Source organism: Corvus cornix, chromosome 6 (assembly GCF_000738735.6).
Source record: "Corvus cornix cornix isolate S_Up_H32 chromosome 6, ASM73873v5, whole genome shotgun sequence".
In the NCBI taxonomy this organism is placed as follows: Eukaryota; Metazoa; Chordata; class Aves; order Passeriformes; family Corvidae; genus Corvus; species Corvus cornix.
This window is the reverse complement of record NC_046336.1, coordinates 25315861-25337099: the sequence shown is the minus strand read 5'-3', so window position 1 is coordinate 25337099 and position 21239 is coordinate 25315861. Positions and strand designations below refer to the sequence as shown.

The 21239-nt window shown below is 39.3% G+C and overlaps 1 long non-coding RNA gene across 1 annotated transcript; it reads right to left on the bottom strand.

The window, feature by feature from the left end:
* Positions 1–2910: 2910 nt before the first annotated feature.
* Positions 2911–8925, bottom strand: LOC120410241. The gene is made up of 3 exons (XR_005602230.1): positions 8822–8925; positions 3561–6106; positions 2911–3331 (listed from the first exon to the last, which is right to left on the bottom strand). It is a non-coding gene; the product is annotated as an uncharacterized LOC120410241 (long non-coding RNA).
* Positions 8926–21239: the final 12314 nt, after the last annotated feature.

The following is a 21239-nucleotide window of genomic DNA, read 5'->3' as shown; positions in this document are numbered from 1 at the left end:
AAGGAGTGTCAAAATTACAGTATTGCTAAATGCTCATAGCTCTGTACCTGTTCTCCCTTTGCACCTTTGGGACCATCTCTGGCTAGTAGGACACTGACTGCAGGACCACTGCACTGAACTTCCAGGCAGGAATAAATTTTCTTTTCAGGTTTTTCTGTGTTACCTGAACTTCTTACTGTCAGCAGTGAAAGCCCAGGCATTGAAAGGATGAAAAAGAATCATTGTTAAATCTACAGTTCTGTGACAAATCAAACAGAGCCATTTCATAAATTTCTCCATTTACACTATTTTGAGGGGTTACCTGGGAAATACACTCCTGTCTTCAGGCAAAAGGGATAGTGTAGGAACCGTGTCATACAGCCCCTGATTGTATCTGTACATATTGAAACCTGAAAAGAAACAACCAAGCTTATAAGAGTCTGAAAGTCTTGAGGTCTAATGAAAATACCTCGTATCACAACAGTCATTAATCTCACTGTGCTACAAATTAATTACAGTGTTTTGTTCGTTGTATGTCTAAAATTACAGCATTTATCTTCATGCCAAATGAGTCATACAATATTCCAGTTGAGGATGAATCCTCAACAGCTCCTTGTGTTTCTGCTGGGACTCTTCTTTTCACAGCAATCAGGGTTGCTGCAATTGCTAATCTCAAAGTGATTAAGTGCTTTTCTTAGAGTCTCCACTACCTGCAAACACCCACAGCTAAAAGGACAAAATGTGAAGTGTGTTTAAGCAGCAATGATCTGAATGCTTCTCCTATTTCTCCTTTCAGATCCTGTATATTAAAAAGATACATTTCTCCTCAGGATTACATCTCAGAGCTGAACTCCTTTTGTATTCCAAAAGATCTACAATCCTTTGCTGCCCTCTCTGAGCAGAACAGCAGTAACAGACAGTAACATCATAAGGTAAAGCTCTGACAAGCTGCACCACAGTGATTGCCCTTGTTTTCAGTATGAGGGTCAAATGTAAGGCAATCATACCCCATGCACTCTGTGTTTAACTGAAAAAAACCCCAAATTAAACTACCACAAACGTGAGCTAGCAAACTTTTATAGTAAATAAGCCACATACTAAAGTCAAGTAGTCTTAATTTCTCCCAGTTCTACCAGTCAAAAAAAGAAGCCTAGGGAAGCACCATTTCATTGACAGATTTGGGTAACAAGAGAAAAATCAAATCCAGCATGAATTCTGCTACTCACCTCAATTATTTCTCTTTATTTTAAGCTTCAGAAAATATTTCCCACAGAGAGCAGCTTCCCCTGTCAGGTTTCATCTGATAAGGTACAATATAGAGTATAATCACCAGAATATTACTGTAAGAACATTATAATTAGGATAAAAAGCAGAGGTTAAGGAGCACCATTTTTCTATATACTTCTTTGTGCTTCCTCCATTAGGCTCCCATCAAAGTCTGGAGAAATGGCACACACTAAAATAAAATAAGGAAGATATTTAGCCAACTTGTACAACAAACTTGAATCCTGGTGTATATTTCTTATCCAATTTCATGGGCTCCAGACAGTTCCTAACTGCTCTGTAAGGATTTCCTTCTGCTGATTTTCTATACTATGTGAACTATCCAACACTGGGGAAGTTGACATTGCTGGTGTCTCCCTTGAAGGTAACAAGAGAAAGCTAAAAATAATGGTGCAATAAAACAAAATGTAAGCCTTCAGATAAGTCCACTCCCTACAGAGATTCGACCTCACACAAATCTCTGTTGGTTTTGCCTGACAAGAGCTAAAATCTATTTGCCTCCATAGTTTTCCAGGATGACTGCTCTAACCTTTTATTCTAGAAGAGCCCAAGGGCCTGTTTATGCTTTGGCAAAATGGTGGCAGGGTTTCCTAGCAATTAAATCATTTTCCAAAGCAATCAATGACAATCAGCTCCAACACTGGTTTAGATAAAAAAAAAGCAAAATGCACCAAATTTCTCACAAAAACTGAATAAATCTTAGGGAGCTGAAAAAGAAAAAAACTGGTTTTGGAATCCATGCTTATATTTATAGAAGGATAGAGAATTCCATGTGGAGAATCCTATTGTGTGGATTTAATCACAGTCTTCAGGTCCTAAGACTTATGCAGAGATAATCTCAGCAGAGATCAGAATTGGGCTTTAAAAGATGCCCAGAAATGTATATTTTGAAGGTAACTGGTTTAGGAGCTCCTTTTTGAAGACAGAGGTCTCAGGTAATTATTTTTTTCTCTTTAAAATATGCTTTAAGCCAATTCAGGTAATGGCAGAGAAGGGAACCTGGAAGGGACAGCAGGAAGTCCTTTTTCCAGATCTAGTCTTGGAGATCACAGCTCTTGGTCATCAGCCCAAAAGCTGAGAACCTGACAGCCCTGTGGAAGTTAAGTAGTAGGAAACCTGTGTTTACACACCAACTAGGCAGGGACAGAATGCTGTTAGACTGTGGGATTATCTCCTCCTGACAGTCCCCCTCGTCAGCTTGCTGGGAGCAGCCTACAAAAGTCCCTTCTAACCATCATGTCTGCATCAACCTGCAAAGGCTGCATGGCCTCAGTACACTCAAACACCCAGCAAAGGAACTCATTATTTACCAACACTTTTACAAGCCTGGCAGTCAGCACAACAGAATGCTGGAGAGAAGAAGTGAAACAGAATCCTGCTGAATTTTTAGCATGAGGACAAGCCTGCCAAAAGAAAAAGGTATATCCTCCACATTTCTACTAAAAGCTGTTATTTTGTGCTCTGTTTTGGGAAGAGGTTGCTCACTGCCTTATCTCCATCTTGCACAATCCTAATGATTGCCTACCTCAGTATTCCCACCCCTATTTACAGGGGCTGCATACGACAATCAGGAGTGAGCCCTTTGCTCTTCGCCTAGCCTTGGGCAGACGCTGGCTGTGTTACAGTACAAATGAACAACTAAAGAATCAGCACAACTGCAGGCACCGAGTTTTGACTGTAAGGTTTTTCCCCTTTATTCAGTCAGTGGATGCATTTTTTGATAACCTAGGAGAGGGAAGTCTGTTTGAGGCTTGCTTAACTGCAGTGAGTGCCTTTCCTGTGACAGAGTTGGCACTGTCCAGCTGGCCATGCTACCATTGTGTGGACGTGGAAAGTACAGGAGCCAGAACAGTGTGTGCTAAGTAGCTCTGCAAAATTAATAGCATAAAATTTAATCCTGAGGAAGAGATGTTTCAGCAATTTTGCTTGCACAAAATTTCCTTACCAAGAGTAAGGTCTGTTAGATGTTTCCCGCTTTAAAAATCAAAGTTCTCCATCCCTGCAGCAGTGTCAGGAGGGGTTTTGTCCAGGATCCCATTTCTGGGGCTACTATTCTCTGTTCTGGTGGCTTCAGAGAGAGAAGTTATAGGCTGTCAGGTTGCCTTGTATCTTTCCTATTCAAGAGCTAGGACAAATTTAGTGTCTTTAAAAATATAATGAACACATCAGCTCAGGGCAGTGCTACTTATCAGACATGATTTGATAAAAACATTGTAGAGCCAACATCATTAAAAAGAGATTTGGAACTAGAGATCTGTTGGATTTTTTTAACAAGAAGCTGAAATTTCCATGCTGACCTTTGCTGTTTTGGCCAGGAAGCAGACGTGAGATCCATGTGCTGTCAACACGCGGCACCCAACTTGTAACCTTGTAACCCACAAAAATGTCTGGTTTGTTGTATGACTGTTGAACTTCCCTGGAGGCTGCTTCCCTGCAAAAGCAGAAGTATGAAGCAGACAGGATTGTCAGCAATTTCCCCACCCCTAGGCTCTCATTAGGTCAAGACTCCATCTTGCTGAAACATAGTTCTTCCACACAGCAGAAATTTTACTAAACTCTGTCAAACCCAGCATGTTTATATAATGTACAAAACTGACAGGACTATTGTAAATTTCTGCATTAAGTGACAAATATAAATCATAAGGGCAGATATCTTAGTATTCACAAACTCTTACATGTTTTTCTTCACTGGGTTTGTAATTTCTTTTTCTATCTGCTTATCTCTATACAGCCTTCTCTTCCTCCAGAATTATTTGGTTCTGATTCCAAGTTTGCGTACAGAGTTCCTCACTATTTAGATCCTTGAATGTACCTTCTTTCTGCATACCATTCCTTGGGTGGAGTGGCCTTGTGTCTGCATATTCTTTAATATATAGTGAAACTCTGCAGATTTCCTTGGAGACGGAAGCAGCTCAGCACAGGAGAAAACTTGGCTTTTGAAGTTTCAGACTCTCCTTTGGAGCCATCAGTTTTGAGTATTCTTCACCAGCAGCAATATCATATGGGAATAACAGAAGTGGGAACTATATCCAATTATTTTCATCACAACATAACAGGGTGACAGCTTCTAGACACTTGCAAAAGAATATATGGCTAAAGCACTGGATAGAAATGCACAGCTACCTCACTGATTCACTTTGATGTCAGACCATCAGAGTGCTTTTATTCTGAAACCAGGAGTTCACAAAGTGTTTCAAACTTTTCATTGAGACAATTACAGACAGGTTTAAAGACTTTTGAAGAACAAAACTCTAGGAATAACCCTGTTTCAGAAAAAACTCAGAGCAAGCATTATGAAGCACGATTCTTAATAGGTGCTCATACAGGGAGCGTAATTTGAGCTCTTAGAAAAATACAAAATGGAAGCTGTCCCGTGCAGGATCATTTTCTTCTGAATTAGTAGAGATTTATCCCTTGCCTGTGCATCCTACCATGCATCTGTGCTTCTGCACAATAAGAAGGATGGAGCAGAGCTGAAGCTCTCTGTCTATTTCTTTTGACTTGTCAGCCCCCCAAAGGGACTGTGCACATGAACACTTGCTTTCTGTTTTGTTTTCTATCTTATAGAAATAGTCATCCCTCATTCATGATAAAATCTTTGAGTGTCCTGTGACTGCTTGGTATATTAAGAGCAAGGTAAAAGCATCAACTGCTTGTGAGAGAGTAGGGAATTTCTATAGTAGGACTCACTAGGAATAATGCCACAGGAATAACACAGTTTGCAAGGCTGAGCATAATCTTTACAGAAGCTGTTAAAAAAGTGAGACAGTTCTGAAGCAGACTAGACCAAAAAACCCAAACAACCTGCTTAATTCAGAGGAAGCTATGTTTGAGATTCAAAGTTTCACACAGGATTCCTCACTCAGAACACTGACTATTAAGAACACCTGTACTGAGCTACTCCTCCTCTTCGTAAAGTTTGCTGACTGAATTTTCTGTCATCTGAGGTAAAAGAGGTGCAAGCTTTAAAAGCATGAGATTCTGAATGAAGATAAATAACATCAAGATGCTGTTCTTTTTCCAGTCAGCTCTTCTACTTTACTTACATTGTAGAAGTTTGACTATAAAGTCAAACAACTTCTCTCTTTGACTTCATGGAGCTTTAAAGGATTTTACCTTATACATTTGTAATGTATCTGTATGGGACATCACTCACTCCATAAAAGGTTTTATCCAGCACCAGGCACTTTTCACCCAGCTTTCTGGCTGACTCCTGCAAAGAATGCATTGCTTAGTGCTACCAGAAAACTAAGCACAGTGTAAAATCTTTGCATATTCATATCTTTATACTTGAGAATATCTATGATCTTACCCCCGTATCAAAAGAATTAGGGAGCTAGAGAGACAGAATATTGCAGGTTTTTGTCTGCTCCACTACACCCACATACAAAGATAAATTACTGTGCTCCATAATAAAACCTGAGTTTACACCTTGGTATTTACTCAACTGAATCATACAAAAATATGTTGATGCTGATGTAGGTATACGATGCTGAACTGTTCAGCACTATATTGCTCTGGGCAAGAAGTGGTTAAGTCTTGCCATCAAACAGTAGCAAAACAAAAATAAATGCCATTCATACAAAGCTCAGAGCACGTTATCTAATTATTGGGCTAAAGGGGTCTATACACTGTTGGGGAATTTCTATCCTTCATTCAACTTGGATGAACAGGAATATTCTCTCTCTTTTCCTTTGCTTCTCCTTCATCTACTGTAAATGAGCTGTAAGGGGAAGGGTGTTCTTTTCTGTTGAGGCTTCTTCAAACACAGGCCATGATGAGGCTGTCTTGATGCTTAAGGGCTCATGAAACACCATCTCTGATTTCCAGCTCTTCCCTCTAGCTGCAACAAAAGATGCAGAATGGCAGCTTTTACCGAAGTTGGATGAGTTGTTCACATTTGACAACTGATCTGTCACATAAAGATTTCTCAGAGGTTTCCATCATTTTGCAGCAAAAATTTATGAAGCGGAAGCCTCCACTAGCATGCAAGAGCTGACATCCACATACAGTTTAACTATCAGAAGCTGTAAACACATTTTGCTTCTCAGCTTAAGGGCACATTGAGAAAGGCTTTGTTAAGACTGAGCAGATAAGAATCCAGATAAGAATCCCCTGTAGATTTAGTAATAGAGGGTAGAGTCGGCTCACACTCAAGATCCTTTAATGTGCACAGCAAAACTTGTGAAGCATGGTGTAGATACTGAGATTACCCACCGAGGTTATGGGATCAATAAAGTCCCTATAGTTCTTAATGATTTTTATTATGTTTCAGCAGGAGTTTTCCTTTCTGCTTCTTGAAATTAACGATTCTAGAAAAGATTCAAAGTCATTAGCAGGGTCTTCAGGACCTGCATTTCAACAGCTGATCCAAAAGTACTCCATAGGGGAAACAACAGAGGCTAACTAGGCAAGTGGAAGCACAGCCACCAATAAATAAAGTGGCCTGTAAGTGACCTCTGGTGGACAAGAATAGTGTTAAATTTCCTTGTATTTCTCAAGAGGGGAGTTTATCTATTTAACTAGCTTACAGCCATTCAGTTGAATTTCATCTAATATAATAGAATAATCAAAACCATTTTCCTCTTGAACAAAAAGAATTTGATGCAAAAAAAATTGGAAACTAGTACAGGAGTGGCAAAGTTTTGAATGATAAACTTTAAAAGCATCTGTAACAAGGAAGATTCTTTATTGCTGTGTATATGCCGTTAACATTATACCACTAAAAAAGTGAAGCTAAGACAATCTTTCAGGTGATATAAAACTCACAAGCAGTTTCAAAGGGAACAGAATTGTCTTTTGAGGACATGTTAATCATTCCAAAAAATATTTCCCAGGGTGGGTGAGGTGGTGGAACCTGTTGCTTCCAGCACATGCAATGGCTGATCACAGCCACTGTACTCAATCATAAGAGCCTATATAGCTACTTATTACAGTGCAGAATATCCCCGAGGACCTTATCCCATTTCCAACGAAATATTTTTTTTAAATATTGTAAACTTGGGAATTCATTTTGATCTCATGGCTTGAAGAGGCTCCCAGCTCTGGGCTTTGGGACCTCTGTTTGCAGAGCACATGTACAGTCTGACAGACCATAAAGTTTGAGCAGATCCCTCTAGGACTACAAATTCCCCTTTGGTAACTGGACTTGTTTTCCCTTCATACCATTTCCCAATTTCCACAAGGAGCTAGAACTCTGATGGCTTCTCACGTGGGTATAACAATAGACATGGGAGATGATTTGCTGTACAGAAATAACACGCTGAAATTGTTCCCTAGGAAAACCAGCATGTCTTGGCAACAGTTGTCCTGGCAACTAAGTCTCCTGGCAGAGGACAATGGTCACTGATCTGAGGAAACTGATCCGTGAGTCATTTTTTCTGAGAGACCTGAGTGGCTAAGGAATAGAATGGGAAACCCCCCAGCATTTGGTTTCCCCCCATCCCTTGCCTTGACAGGAAACTCTCCCCAGTCAAAGAGGTTATTTGAATGGTTATGGAATTCTGCCTCTTGGACACAGATCCAGGACACACTAATTACAAGGCATACTAATTACAAGGCATATTAATAGACAGCATCCTTCCAAACACCATTGTTTTTTCTTTTCTTTTTTTTTTTTTTTTTAGCTAGTCATGTTAGGAACTGTCTTAACTCTCTACCAGGGAGGAAAATTGCACTGGAAAAATCACAGCAGAATATATCAGCACAGTCATAAAAGTACTAAACAGAGTACAGATAAAAAATGACAAAGGACATTTTTGTGATCTTATGTGGAGTGTGGCACAGGTGCTTATCAGGGCTAGAGAAAGACTGTGCTGCACTTGTTAGTGCACAGGCCAGACCTGACCCCAAACGAAGCCCAAGGCTCATAACCAGGAGCTCAAGGGGCTGTCCTTGGCCTCAGACAGTGTGCCTGTGTTCAGCAATCCCTGACTGCCTGTTATGCCATGATTGCTCTTTCTGCTAAAGTGCTCTCACTGCAAGTTGCCCTCCCTTTGGGACAAAGCACATGCTCTGCTCATTGCTGCTCCTGCTCTAAGGTATTTGCCTGGCACTCGTGGACTCAAATGGACAAATGTAGAAATGCCTCTGTCCCAGCACCATTTGCACACACACACACACACCAGGTGTAAGCGTCACTTCCCAGCCAGAGCATGCTGTTCCCTCTTCCCTTACACTGCCAGCTCTGAGAGGCTTGAGCAGTTTGCTGCAACACCTGAAAGTGTCTGAAGTCTTCAAGAGGGTGAGCCTCACTTGGGCACAGCCAGGGGCTCTCCTGCTAGGAAAGGGCTGCAGGGATGGCAAATCTCCCTCTCAGGGAGGACAAGCAGCCCTTTGGCCACAGAGCTGCTGTGGAAATCCTATCACCCAGGAAAACAGTGACACAGAAAAAAGCCATTTCATTTTCATGGGCTTGTCATCCCTGAGCTGTCCCTTTCAAAGCACAAGTGTGACTGGAGTCTCTGGGTGACTGAATGACCAGCAAGGGGTTGGGTGGTGAGCAGAAACTTAAGCTACCATGATTTGGAATGGATCAGTTAAAAGAAATGAGAAGTACCTGAATCCATGCCAGCTCTGAAGGGCCAGTGGGAGGCTGAGCAGGGCTACACCAGGACACTGGGGTCCAGAAACAGCAGCACTTCCAGCAGGTGCTCAGAAACTGATCTGAAAGAAACATTTCTGTTTCAGAAAACATGACTTGGTAACAAAATTATTTCCTCTTGAAATATTTCTCAAGGTTTATTCTACTGCTTTAATCTGAATTATGCTAATCCATGCGTACGATGATTCTATTTAGCTATGAATATTTGGACACATACATTTTCATATAGGAGGAATGCAAAAGAGTTTATTAGATGATAGCACAACCATTGCATGAATTCAATATTTGCACAAGAAGCAGAGAAATGTTTTTCATCAGTTTATGCTTCTCTTTCCATTACCTGCACAGTAAACTCAAACACAATAAATGTTTCAGGATGCTATTAGGTAGGTGGACTCCCAGAGATTTTTCAAGGAGATGGAAAAAAGCACCTCAAGCAGTAAATCATACACCTTGAAAATTACATAGTAAACACTTGGAGACATATAAAATCCCACTTCTAACCTAATCGAGTAAATAACTTGAAAAAATGAGCTCAGACATAAAAATTATGAGCTGACTACAAATGATCTGCAAACACATTAAAGGCCTATATTTGTTCAAATACATTATTCATAAGAAATAATTTGAGTTGTAGTTGTATGCAGTTTATGTTGCATAAACTTAAGCAAATACTTGTAACCAAAAGCTGATTTAAAGAATTAATGAGCAATCTAAATAAAACTCTATTACTAAATAAAATCTTCCCTGATTTGCAAAGCCATATGCTTCCTTTAGCATATACATTAACGAGCATATCCATTAAGAGCTGAGGCTTGGAATGCTGTGATGGAGACAGAGAGCTTGGATCAGATCAAGCTCTTACTAAGCAGGACTGGTGTGAGGTAAACAAAAGGAGAAACCACTGCTTCTGAAGTGTTCTTAAAGTATTTGGGGTTCAACAGCAACACGAGGCAACTGAATGCTCATGCTAAACAGCTACGTTTCTTCTCTGGGATCAACAGTTTTGAATTTTTGGTAAACAAATAAAGAGAAGGGGACATGCAACTTTTCACCTCTGCTAATACACTCTCACTGTCTATTGCTGCACTCCTTTGGACACTGAATTCATCAGTGAACATTTCAGGCTGAGAGGCACTGCAGTACAGTGTGGTACATCTGCAGTTTGAATTGCTGTACCAGTGCTTGCTACAGAACACTATGAGGGGTGGCTTGACTCACATTATCTGCAGTAACTCCATACTTCTCTGTACTAACTCTGAACTAAACAAGTGAATTATGCTAAAGCAATACTGATATTAGTATTCTGTAAATTCTCATATTATATAGAAGCCTTATTAAACCAGATGCTTTTGCACAGTTGGAGATAATGGGGAATGTCTACAAATTAACACCTTCTCCAATTATTACCCTCCAGAATTATTACCCAAATAGATGAAAGAACTAGTCTGGCTTCTGCAAATAGTTGTCTTTTAAATCTGAATTTAATAAAAGTACACAGGCTGCTTGACCAAGAGTTGAGACACCACAAAACTTTCCTTTGAGTTTTTAGACTGTGAATTCAACATATATCAGGGATAATGCTGAACTAAACTAGAAAAAAAAAAATTGAACGTCTAATATTTACAAACAAATTAATTACTTAAAATTACTCAAGCAGAGTAGGTCCTATCACCTACTTTCCACTAATATCTATCAGTCCTCTTGTATTCACTTCAGCCAAAAGCATGAGTGGTACAAATAACTTCCTATTCTGTCTTCACTTACTCATCCTCTTTATTTCAAAACCACTTTTAATGTTCTGAATAGTTTTGGAGTAGTTTCCCAGCTTAGTCATGGGGCAGAGGGTGCTGAGCAGACTGACCTCTCTTAGAGAAATGCTCCAAGCCTTTGTTGCCTCCTTGCAATGTATAGGCTGTTACACAGTGGATGGACAACAATAAGCTGCTTCTCCCCAGTGCCTCCTCTGGAACACAAGGACAACAGAGATGAAGTTTTGCCTTTTATAACTAATACACAATTTCCTCACATTATGGACTAAACCAAAATCTTTGAAAATTTGTTTGGTTTTAACCCCCTGCCCACTAGTTTGGCTAATTTATGGAAGCAAACAGCTAGCTGTTGTCATTTACCTTGATAGCACTGCTTCTCAGAAGTCAAAGCCATTGTATTTCTACAGTAACTTTCCACAAAATGTGTCTTGATATCTGAAAAATATTTAGGGAACGAATCCTAACTGCTCTTAAAAGGTAGCTGTCAAAAATTTGAAAGTCATGAGGATTTTCCAGACCCAGGATTTTGAAACACTAGATCTTTCCAAAGAGAGCGAGCCAAAGATATCTTGATATGATGACAGAAGTGCAAAAATGGGTTTGTTAATGTGTCCTGACAGCACTCTGGGAGTGTCCAATACCTCTCAGTCACATCCCATCTGACAGGGTCTTTGCAGCTCCAGTGCACTAAGAATGACTGTGACTCTGTGAATCACTTCTTTTGGACAGTCTGAATAATTTTTAAACGACCACTGGTTTAAATACAATCTACAACACCAGCTGAAGTGTATAACAGAACAGGATCTTCTGGCACAGATTGCTTCTGTCAGGAATTGCTCCAGTAGCTGGGCAATAACTAAGTTTCTGCAGCACCTTAGTGCTACAACTCAAACACAGTTCTCATATTTTTGTAAAGTTTGGTGCCCCAAAGTTTTCAATTACATCAATGAAAGCTGTGAGTTTTCAGAATTTTTGAAAGCCTACCACTTTTTTTTTATGAAACCTTGTTTTTTTAGCTTAAATAGTATTCTGAAAAATATGGAATAAATCCCCAACAGCTTTCACACACACAAGAGAAGACCTAAAAAACAGTGATCATTTTCATACAAACTTTTCTAAGCTTATTTTAGATAACCATAGGCTACATCACAGCTCTTCAGACATATGGGAATTGCTTAGCAAATGACAGCTAACTGAGGTCATGGGAGGATTTATTGTCACTAATATCACCTTACAGTAAGAAGGAATGTTCCTTTCCTTTTAGTGAGTCACCAAACACAGTTTCTGTTTGTCTAAAAGTGATAAGAGTAGCACACAGGAAAGTTAATTTTCACTGATGACAAAGTGAATGAAGGGAGACTCATGTAGCTGACAAACATCAATGTGAAACCCAAGCAGGAATGCTAAAGTAGTGAATTCGTTACTGAGATGCAGTGCAGCCATAATGGGGACATCGTTTATGCAATATAATAGAAAATGTTACACATGATATATTGACAATAAATGAAACAGTGTGCACATTTATACCAGTGACAACCCAGGGACAGGTAGATTAGAGTCAGAAATTACTAACAGTGTCCGTGTTTTCACTTACACCTTTGTCCACTGTTCTCTCTTTACCACTCTATCTATTTCTATTGATCTCAGTTTGCATGTTAGGATTTTATGACCTCTATGCTTCAGCATTTTTCCTGCCTGTATATCATCTATTTCAGGTGATGGTTACGCTCAGCTGCTATTTATTCTATAGCACTACTCTCTGCTGTCTTCCTTGGAGAAGCAAGCAGCCCAGCAGCTTGGCAACAAAGTGCTTTTGATATCTCAAGTCACCTTCAAACATATCAGGTTTTAATAATTTTCCACTAGCACTCCTGCCTTTTGGGAACAGGGGAATGAGGAGGACCCAGAATCACAATACATTTAAATTACTTTCAGCGCAGCAGAGCAGAGTGGCACCTTCTGGGAGCCTGCTGAGCAAGGCCACCTTATTTCCCTAAGTGACCCATGTGTGACAACACGGCATACAAACGCATGGCTAATTTGCCAATTTACTTTGATATCAGTGCAGCTGAGTACTGCTATTCCAAATGAAGAGTTTATAAATGGGTTTCCAGCTCTGTAGCTCTCTGAAAGATCTAGGGGGTTCAGGATCAAATGGGTCCTAGAACCAGATACCCCAAGAGATGGCCTTTGCCTCAGCACTGGTGGTACTAAGACCCTGAAGAATTACTTCTGTCAGATCTCTGAGAAAAGTGCAGTAACTCTGGGAAATGTTATTTTGTTCTTGGAGAAATATTGCATTTCTTGTACACATTAATTTTTTGTTGTTTATGCCATCAGCAGTCACCACCAGGCATGCAACAACTTGGCTGTATCCCTCAGCTAAGGGCAAAATAAAAACTGTCCAAATCACCTGCAAACCCAAGGTCAATCTGATTCAGCTTTCAAAAGGTAACTGCATGAGGGAAGCATCTAACAGAAGCTGCTCTACCTATGCTACACCAGTTCCTCCTGTCTAAACAAGGACCTTATCTCAATCTGGAAAGAAAAAGTGGGCCTTTCTTCCCTGCTTGTATAACATATTTGTTTAATTTACCTTGTCTGTCTACTCTTTTTATGGGCCTTTTGCTTTCTTTAAGAAAAGGTAGAACCCTGCCACCCAGCTCTTCTAATGCTTTTGACTGCTGTCATTTTTGCTCCACACAGTCCATGTTTTCTAAGAAGAACCTCAACACTTCATGACCCAATGCGTTGAATCAGAGAAGCTGAAGAGAAACAGTGCAAATGAAGCAAATAATTAGTCTGAAAACTTTGCAAACATTTGCAGCTTCCTCTTAAAACCCCTAGACACAGATTGTAACTAGTAAAAGGAAACCCTGGTCTTTTACTACAAATGCAAAGTATAATATTTGATACTTATGGATCTTAACTGGAGTTCCAGAACTGAATATATTCAAGAAGTTCAGACATTTGCATTTAGATCCTGCTTGAATAAATTCCTATGATTGCTGAGTGGCCCTTTAAGCCTTTCTTTTGGCCTCAGTAAAATTATTTAAGCACAAACGAGGCATTGCTTTCTGTGCAGTTTGCCCAGGCAGATTTTGGAAAGTTGCCTGATGGAAGGAGGTAAAATAGTAAAAAGACTTCAGTGCTATGAAGTCAATTTCTTCTTTCATCACAGGATAATGTACACAGAAGTCAATTTTCCACATGCACCAAACAACTGCACTGACCTACATATACTGGAAATATATAAATTATCATTTCAGAAGAAAATTAAGTCTCTCTTCTGAAATAAAATCAACCCCTAATACTGCATTTATTAAGAGGGGTTTCTGTGGCAAATAGCAGCTGCTATCTGTCATTGTTTGGAATCACAGATTTTACTACCTTATTTCAGAATCCATTGAGTATATTGGAAAATGTGACGTGATGATATTCTATTTATAGCTGTGCCAGCATGATGAAGTAGCGTTTCTGTAAGGTATAATTATGGTGAGTTAATACCAGCCTTATTAGAAGCCTGTCTTGACTTTAGTCTCTATTACTAGCTAAGCTTGGAGGCTCCTCTGACTGGAAAATAGCTGCCATTTCATCTTGGTCTGCCTTTTTTATCCTCCTTACCATCTCTGCTGTTCTCAGGAATTCTGCAAAGTGCAAACATTTGCACCTTTTCCCTTTTTTTTTCATACCATGGCATTAGATATTTTTAGCAGTGACTTTTCTAAAGAGGAAAATAGGGAAAGAAAGACAAAAAAACGTATTACTCAAATACCTCTCTTGAGAGGATTAAGAACTGGGTGCAAATATGGCATATTTGAGAGGCATTTTCTCCATCCTCCCCAGGCTTACAAGGAAACCACAAGTACTAATGCAAAGCCATAGATAAACAGAGGTAGGATATATAATTATGAAAGACTTTTGTAAGGGGCTAATGCAGTGACTGATTTGCGAGGTAGAAGGGCAAATTTGCCTCCTCTTCTCCCACTGAAGCTACAGTGGTGATGCACGAGGCTACTTGTCTGTGACCAGATATTGTGTCTCCCTCATCTTTCCCTGGCCCTCTTCAGCTGCCTGCCAGCATGGAGGAACAGATGTGCCCCCATCCATGTCAAAAAGCTGAGGAAGGGGTGGCAAGTCTTGCTTGCTTGAATCAGAAGGGTTTAAATTTTTCTGCCTAACTAGCTTCAGTGGAGCTGTAAAGCACAGTGCCTCAAGGTTTGCTTTAAAAGCACTATTCTTCTAGCCTTTCTTCAGGCAGAGAGATGGATTATGTGACTTTTCACAACCCTTAGTAACCCTCTCTTCTACACTTTTTTCCACTGGTTTAATGCCTTAACAGTACTTTCTTACAAGCAGCTTCATTTCACGAGTACTCAATCTCTTATGACACATACATTTGCATTAGAGTTCTACTTTTTGCTCAACTTGGTAGTGGGAAATTTTCAGATCTTCTCTGAAGTTAAATTTCTTTCTTCTAGCCCTCTAGAAATATCAGATTTCTGCAGAATTTAACAGGAGTCAGAATAATGTTATTTATGGGCCCAGAAAGATTTAGATTGACTGATTAGCTTCTTTTAGTTTTGACACAAGCATTTTTAATTGCCTTAATCATGAGCAGAAATCCTTTAACTGCAGGTCATATTGAGCATGCTTGGTAAGGGTGTTGGCTGAGCATGCCCAGATAGCCAATGAACTCCTCATTGTTAATTACAATTTATACTGAAAACCGTTCTTAAGTCTATAGAATTTCCCTTATTTTGGCCTTTCATGCCTTTCACTTCCTTCTGGCTTATATTCTAGGAAAAAAAAAAGAATTTACATGCTTATAGACACTTCCCACTTCAGTGTAAAATATTGAACTGGGGTATATATCAGACAGCATCATGTTTGCCTTAGAAAAAGGTATGAAGGACTCATGAAAAACTTTCTGAAACAACAACACTAGCAACAGATTTAATTCTCTACCGGACCAGAGCATGCTTAAACATGGTAACCTAGAACTGAAAGAACCAGAGAATAATAATTACCTGTGGAATATTCCATTCTCATCTTACATGCTGACTTCATGTTCATCTAGTCTTTTACCACAGAATCGGATGAAATCAGAAGATTTTATAAACCTTCAGATTGGCTGTGCTCACAAACCTTCTATGCATGTCTGGAAGGGTGAGGACTGTACTAAACATAATTTCCACGAAGAATAGTTGAATGCAGCTGCCAGTGAGACAAATTGTAGGAAAGCCTCTTTATTGTACCTGTATCCATTTTGACGCCCATTTCCTTTGTTTTTCTGCTGTCTTAGCCTGGCTCTGCATTCTGAGCAGGGACACAACCTGGTATGTGTTTGCAGTCACTTGTTCCTGGGACTGAAGTGCTCAGCACTGGGTGCAGCAGCACTGCTCGGTCTGGCCTGCACGGGGTTAATGACCTAATTACTGTAAGAGCTGATGGCTCTCTTTAGCTGCTCATGCTCCATAAGGTAACTATATTAAATCAAAGGGGGTTGATCATCACTTCTTATTTTGAATGCCTGCTTTTTAATACATAAAATGAATGCTCCTGGGCAGCTCTTAAATAAACCCCTTAAGAAAGAGGCCATTAAAACAAACTTTAATTGTAAAAATTGACTAAAATGCAGGAACCCACAGTGGTAAACTAAGGCTCCATCACGTGACACTGAGAGCCTTGGCCTGAAAGTACTCCCAGGTGCTTTTCCCCTTGCTCAGAGCTAAGGGTCTGTGAAGTCCCCTGAAAATAGGAGAACTTCATAGATGGGGCAGATGTCCAACATGCTTGGAAGCCTTTATTCATTGAGTGATGAGCTTCTGATGAGGGCTTTAACTGATAATTTTGGGGGTGTTTCTGCTAAGCCATTAAAGCTCCAGTGAAAGCAAAATTCAGCCCTTATAATCCTGTCTCGATAGCCCTTTTTGCTGTTTTACTTGTTAGCTATAGGTAATGCCCAGTTGCATCTGAGCTCACAGTTGCTCTGGATTCAGCAAGTTTGTTCAAACAGAACTGCACTAAAATCCAATTTCAAAGCTTCTGATTTTGTAATTAGCAGCCAAAAACCATACAGACTGGATCTCTCAAATACAAATCCATTTTCCTGACTGTGAAAAGAGGTAGACATGCACAGGTAAGCTGTTTTGTGTGAATGACTCCAATGTATGTCAAGAAAAGAATTTTAAACTCTCAATAATAAGATGGTGAACATTAACATATCCTCTGTAAATCAAGAGACCAGAAATATGGGTTACTTCAGACACACTTAATGGGTGCCACCTATTACGTCAAATTTAACATTATTACACTAGATACATCATCAGAATTTTATCTATATAACTACAGATTCTGAATTTAAGAAAAACCAAACCTTTTTTGAATGCAGCTCCATTGAAAAAAGACAAAACGAAAATCAGAGGCAGAGAGTGCAGTCAGTTATTTACTCCATGATTTTTGTTGCTTTGGAGAAGTTTCAAGCAGAAATAATTTTGGAGTTCAACCTCCCATTAGCCACTAAGCAGTTAGTAGAATGATCTCAAATTCCTCCCACATGCCACTTTATTCTAGGTACATTTAACTAATTATTCTAAACAAATAATCTAATTTTTTTTTCATGGTAAATAAACACATTGTCCAAAGCAAAACCAGCAGCTGATAACTAATTAACTGATATGCCTAATTCATGGTGTAACAGAGACCAAATGTATGTCATAATCAGGCTTCCAGAGTATTAGATAATACCAGCAACAACGCTTCTGAAAGTTCTGCCCACAGACACTCTACATTTGGGGGGGATCAAAAGTATAATGAAAGCAAGGAAAATATTTCTATGGAATGGAGGAACTCTGGCTCATGCCTCTGTCAGAGTCAATTTGAGTGATGCTGTACTTAGCACTAAATACAAAATCTGAAATGCAAACAGAAAAGATTTTTCTTCTGCAATATATTCTCCTCAAGTTCATGGTCTTCAGATCCCTTCTGGAATTCCCAGCATTTTTTACCCACTCCCCGTTGTCATTTTATCATCTTTGTATAAAGCAAATATTTAATTATGGGCTTCTGTGGAAGACATTCAACAGAGATATCACTACCTACAGCAGAGTAGTGAAGGAACTGATGATGCTTCTTTTCAGTTTCATACACGATTTTTCCCTGATCAAAATATCAGGTTTTATGATTTCACTAATTGATAGCCCAGTACTCAGAAACATCAGAGCTGAATAATCAAAATATTATTAGGGCTTTATAAGGCTGTCTACGACAACTACTCATTAGAGGATTTCAGGTGTGTCTTCTGACTATTTCCACATATGTCTAAATTGCAATGATTTAGTCCTTGAGCCCTGATTAATAAAAGCAGGGTGTGCCAAGTTACTAACTCAGTTTCAGTAACTATGAGGCCTAACATAAAGGTTTTGAAAAATGACAGAGAAGCTGATTTTTCTTAACCCAGTTTAAAAGGAATAAAAATCTTGGCAGTATATTAAGCCAGAACTACTCAGGCACCTAAAAATCAGGTCTTCTCCTACATGTTTATCAGAGTAGAATATTGACCCCAAGTCATTCCTGTGGCCTCAGGGGAGATAGTGCTTTACAGGTTGCCTTCATATATCTGGTTACAGAGATTCTAAACACAATAGTTTCTACCTTCTAAAATCTGACAGAAATGACAAGCCTGAATTTATTTTTAACACGTTTGTTAGAACTAGGTGTAGATTAGATCTTAACCTCCTATTTTTTCCTTATATTGCTCTCATATCTGATTTAGGTTTAAAATCATCTTCTCATCAGGGATAGTATTTTCAGGGAAACCTGGAGAGTTTCTAGTTCTGCTTTAACCTGTTCGAAGACCTTGCAAGAATAGGCTAAGAGTCTAATAAAAGTGGCTCTAGATTTACAACCTCTGTTATGCCATGTGTGAAGTCACTGACATTAAAGAAACACTGAGGAGACTCTAGTTTAAAGAAACATACTTTGGCCTCTAAGCAGCTACAACACCACCATGATGACATGGTTGAAGTCTAGTGCTTACTTGAGTTTTTTAGCAGGTTACAAGACATTAAAACTCAGGCAGCCAGCTTTACATTAGCCAGAAACAGTTCTCAAATAAAAATCTACTAATAATTTCCTGACACCAAGAAGAGTGTTTATGATGATGAAATCAGAATATGCCAGCAATGTATTTTACTATTTATGTATTCTTGAGCAAAATATTTAAACAGGTTTATAGCACTACATAATTTAAATAGCAATCCTTGGGATCAACTTAAGAAGTTAGAGCCATGAATAAATATAAAATAAATAATTGCATATTCAAATATATCATTTCTCCTTTAAAGCGACCCATCCCACCTCTTCATTAATACACAAACACTGGGCTGGCTGAAAGTCTGAGCAGGATTAGGGCTGGCAGTTATCCTTTAGGGACTGCATGAGGACAGGAGGATGTGAAACTGGTGGCAGCAGTATCATTCAGCTGCTGCTTGCAACCAGGGTGTCCTGATGCAACATAAGGCACATACATGTTTCAAAATGCCTAAGGGGAAGCTGAACATCTACACCAGGAATTATTTGCATACATACAAACAGAATTTCCAGCACTCATACAGCTTTTATTCCTTTGGTCTTTCAGACAAGTCCTGTTAAATTCTAAATGTTTGAACACTTCCTCAGATTTGAACTTTGTTGTTTCATGTCTGTACAAAGAGCCACTTTGTTGAATTTGCCCCCTAAATAATTTATAATTTGTAGGGCACATTTTAAACACTGGAACATCCTACTCCTGTCCTGTCATTTCCATGGTACAGAGCTATTTGTACAACCACAATCTTTAGGTAGGCAGTTATTTTTTAAGAAAATGAATTGCTGTGTTTGTAGCCTCATGCACATGCTTTAAAACCAAGATTTCTGCAATATTTATGCTTGGCAGTCACAAATGCATACTTATCCCATAAATAATTTTGTACCAGCTCTAACAGTCATTTATGCCTCAAGTTTTCTGTTTTAATAGCACAAATATGGGAAAGGAGAAGAATTAAAAACCAGTGCTAGTGTTCAAAACAAGGTATGAGCACATACTGCAATGGCTGCATAAAAAGAGCTCCATGGCTCATATCTAAAATGCAAATGTTTTAAGAAACGAGACTTGGGCAAGTTATGTACTGCTTCATCTTTAAAAAACTTAATTGAGAGATAAAAGACAAGTAATTTTCAAATTTTGTATTGAAAGATCCTCAAAATAACCCCTTGCCTTAGAATCAGGCTCTTCATTGATACACAGGCATGTGTACATGTACACTATGGGTGAATTAACAGGAGCTTCGGTGTCTTAGCTGTGCCAGGTTACAGTAGGCAGGAATGGTACCTGCTATACTTGAAGTTATGACCACAAAAGAGACCAAAAATAATGGAAAGTTTAGTGTTGACACAGGAAAGAAGGAAAAAGCGCCCTGCATTGATTGCTGCTTCATGTGCGGCAGGTTGTTCTGTATGTCATCTGGCTTTTCAGCAATGAAGAACAATTATTTACAAAGGTCACAGATTCTCCTAAAAATTGTCCTCAGTACAATGTACTTCAATTCGTGTGGGTTTGCTACTCTCATTTAAATTAGCTCTTTTGTTAATACCCTTTCTGAATAAAACATGGACTACACTGGGATTGAATAGGGCGATCCCCTGCCTGTCCCCCCTCCTTCCTTTCACACCCTGTTCTAAAGATGCACAAAGATTAAAAAAAGAAAAATTATGGATATATATGCATGTATATTAATACACATAAATGCATGTAGACAATAAGTAAGTTGCTAGAAGGCTTATGCTTTGACAAAATCTCATTACCCTAGGTTATCACAACGGCTGACCCTTAAGAACAGACTTTCTTGTCAAATGTTTTCCACTGGAACTGTTTCTATACTTCTCAGCCTCTGACAGCCTTTAAGAAATCTTAAATATATAGCTTTCCATGTAACAAACCAGGCTACAACCTGACCTTACTAAGTGTAGTAATTAGGAAGTGGGAAAGCTGAGTTTACAGTAACAGGAATTTTTCAGAAGAAACCCAGGAGAACAAACTCTAGTACCAAGAGTAAATCTTGGCAGTCCAGCACCTTTCCCTAAACTCGAAGAGAAAGACCACCCAATTTCTATTTCCAGTTACCAACAGATATCAAATGGAGATTACAGGATTGTTGCTTTCTGTTCCATAGAAAGGACACTGCTTCTCAATTCTTTATTCTACTTTACAGCAGCGATTGACAAAAGCAAAAGATCACATAGGGCAACTAAAATAGTGCTTCTTCTTCCAGGCAGAGAATGAGAAAGAAAGAGAGAGAGATCTGTGTAGGACAGTTCATATGACTGAAATAGCTCAGCAATGTTGGCTCTCTGAGCTGTATTGAGGCCAAGACCTTTTGGGCAGGGCCCATATTCCTTGGGTCTTTTACCAGCTTTACCTGCCACAGCTTATAAACTCTCTCTTGATCCCCTCCTCTCCAATCAAGGCCTCAGACTCAGTAGAACCCTTTCCGTCAAACTCTTTCCACTGTTTCTTTTCCCTCCCCTGCATTTGCCCAAAATTCCTCCTTACCCTATAC